The sequence below is a fragment of the Sinocyclocheilus rhinocerous genome, unplaced genomic scaffold (assembly GCF_001515625.1).
Source record: "Sinocyclocheilus rhinocerous isolate Xijiao unplaced genomic scaffold, SAMN03320098_v1.1 scaffold1310, whole genome shotgun sequence".
Classification (NCBI taxonomy): domain Eukaryota; kingdom Metazoa; phylum Chordata; class Actinopteri; order Cypriniformes; family Cyprinidae; genus Sinocyclocheilus; species Sinocyclocheilus rhinocerous.
In genome coordinates, this window is record NW_015635534.1 from 594,554 (window position 1) to 597,772 (window position 3,219).

Consider the following 3,219-nt stretch of genomic DNA (forward strand, 5'->3'; position numbering starts at 1 on the left):
GGGATCACGATGCCGGCTCAACATCGTGATGTCTGTCAGCCATCGGCGATCGGCCCAACCCTAATGCATGCATGCTTAATCAAAACAAAAACAAAATTCAGCATGGATAGGTGCAATTATCAAATTGCAATGCAAAGTATACAATTTAATTGAATGCACATAGCCTACTGCGTGTTTCAGAGTAACGTGTGGCACTGTGTTCATTTACACAAACAAAACATGATCTGGCTCACAGTCAATGCTAATCCACATCAAAATCTACGCTACTAATCTGAGTTTGTGTCGCATAGGATAACATGCATTTGAAAATGCAACATGCACCAATCATCTTCCCATTTTGTAATGAGAAGTGCCTATCAATAAAAAAGCTTTAAAAAAAAGGCTGTTTTTCCACCAAAATAAAAGCTATAGCTGTACTGTAAAGTAAAATTATTATTATATATTTTTTCTTAAATGCTACACTGAAATATTACAATAGTAATAGTTATTGTTTTGTTTAATATTTTATTTTTATTTAGTAATAATAATTAAAATTACAATTATTATAGTCATATTGATATATATAGTCACAATTGTTTTTTTAATCACATTTTTTAAATTATCAGAAAAATCACAGATAGGTTTTTTCCCCCGAATCGCGCAGCCCTACAATGCATGTAACAGGATGAGACAGCTACTAATATAATTAAAGTGTCAGGATGCCCTCAGGATTAGTCCAAAACCATAATTAGATTTAATGTGAAATGCAAAAAGTCGTTTGGAAATTATTTCTGACACAGCAACAGAAAATCAGCTCTTCTGCAACGCTGCATGTTTTAATCGCAACAGTGAGAACAGCAGGGAGACGCTGCATTATCACTCATGCTTCCTCTTTAGTGAACTTAAGCCTCGTTTTTGTACATCAGCATCATCCTAAGTCTAATTACTGGTGTTTGCAAAGACAAGCAACACTTTTGCTATTGCTCTGCATATGTGTTAATGCTTTACGCCCTACATATTAAACTAGTGAGTAAATCAACACACACCGTTTGTGCTTCAGTACATCAAGCCGCTTTTGAGGACACAACAACATCAATAAATCTTCTTAATCTTGACATGAATAAGATCGATGTATGCTTATTTTCTTTATACAAACCACTGATCACCATTGTAACACCGCTAAGCAATCGCCCTCTGTTGGCAGCTCTCATTATGATAGTGCTCAAGGGCCTATTTACAGGAACAGGTTCTTGTTGTCCAACTCAAATCAAATCAACAAGAGTAAAAACAAGACAGACTGTCTTCAAATCAGACGCTAATTAAGTGCTAATGGGAGAAGTGGTGACTTGAGTGGAGCAGGGAAACCAGATCAATCCGGAAAATCCACGTCACTCAATGCAATAATTTACAAAGGAGAGCAAAAGCACAAACCAAATAAAACAGGGCTTTTAAATGGTCTTCTGTATCAGCGCTGGGAGCTTCGTCAGTGCTGTTTGCACAAAGGTGGGTCAAACAATGACAGAGTGACACTTGTGCAAGATCTTTGCCAAACCTCAGTTTACATTCACAGCACTTAAGTGACCTGCGTCTTATGGACATCTTATAGAACAAAAAAAAGACAATGCTGCTATTAGAAAGCATCAACAGATTTCCAAATGAATTAATTACTCCTCTGATTTATATTATTGTAATTCAATTTAAGATATATCACGCAATAAACAGCTTCATAGATCTGATGGGACTGAGAGTAATACTCAACTTTCCTGTAAGGATAAAACCTTTTGTAAATAACTGATATTAATAATAATAACTGTGTATTCATTTTATAATTATTATGAAACTGATACTTTTAAAAAACAGGAAGATTAAAACAGGAACATAAATAAATTGTGCTAAACTACCATTTACGCTTACACTATTTTAACATTTTAACTGCAGATTTCTATAATCTAGCCCAAATACAAAACAATTTTACTATCAGAAAGCAATAACAAATGTCCAACTTAACTATTTTACTCCTCTAGTTTATATTATTGCGAATTAAAAATTCCCATGCATTTTATCAGATTGACAGTGATACTCTTATTTTCTTATAAGGATACACTACATCTATAAATATCTATAATTATAACTGTATATTCATATTACACATATCAAGACTAAAATGTAGTATTATAACGATTATAAATAATATAGTTTCTAAACTAAATGACAGTATTTAAGTGCATAAGACACACTTTAGGAGTAAAGTTATTAAATCAATTCATCACAGCTGTTAAGAAACACCAGACCTTCAGCACATAAACTGATCAAACTACTCTTCATAACTTTATAAACCTGATGAGGAGATTAGTTTAGCATAAACTATGCTTATCCTAGATTAAATCTGGATTAAACTGAATCACTGACATTTAGGCCTTCGGACAGAATCAAATCGGTTTTGGATATGTTTACATTACGGCTAGCAGTTAGCCGTTAGCTTGATCACAGCAGTGCAATTACACCTGACAGCATAAAATACGGTGTTTAATTCAGTCAAAATGAGCTGCTTCTGTCTAAACAATGACATTAAGTTGCCATAAGATTCGTGTTATTGTTCCACAAGTGCATGAGAAGAGCAAACTCGGTCTGTTAGCATACCAGCTCAGTGTAGCATCAGAACCCATTGATTAACACGGGTGAAGCTAGCAGGCTAACATTAGCTCTAACCTCGGTGCTAACGGCTAGCTGTCGCGCAGCTGTCAGTCATCTTCTTACCTCACGAGACCGGAGTGAAGTGTCCCATCCTCACGAGCGCATCCCGCGCTCCGGCGTCACGGGAGATCCGCTCTGTCTCGGTCTGTGTGTGTGTCCGTGTCTATGTGTGTGTGTGTGTGTGTGTGAGTATGAGAGTGTGAGCTGTGGATCCTGCTCTTTTTCCTAGTATTACCCAGCATGCACCACGCGCTGGTGTGGCACTGCTGGACTCTCGTGTTGATTGGGTGAGGCTGGTTTGGGAGAAATCAACTAAACCCAGCACTCGTGGACCATCAGCTATGATCATCCTCATGTGAGCAAAAAAGCTATTTACAAGGACACAGTTTCTACTCTGAACAAATAATATTATAATTATGTGTCAAATATTATTTGGGTTATTTTTTTCTCATTATACTGTACTGTTCTATGTTTATTTGTTAATTTAATGTCATTTTTAAATATATTTTAATTAATTATACCTGCTGGACTCTCGTGTTGATTGGG

The 3,219-nt window shown here is 36.0% G+C and overlaps 1 protein-coding gene across 4 annotated transcripts in view; it reads right to left on the minus strand.

Moving 5' to 3' along the window:
• Positions 1–2,944, minus strand: part of LOC107747158 (aftiphilin-like) — an 11,444-nt gene extending 8,500 nt beyond the window's left edge. For all 4 annotated transcript variants that reach the window (XM_016561593.1, XM_016561594.1, XM_016561592.1 and 1 more), the window contains exon 1: positions 2,737–2,944. The gene's annotated coding sequence lies outside the window, so the exon portion shown is untranslated. The remainder of the gene's footprint in view (positions 1–2,736) is intronic.
• Between the last annotated feature and the right edge of the window lie 275 nt (positions 2,945–3,219).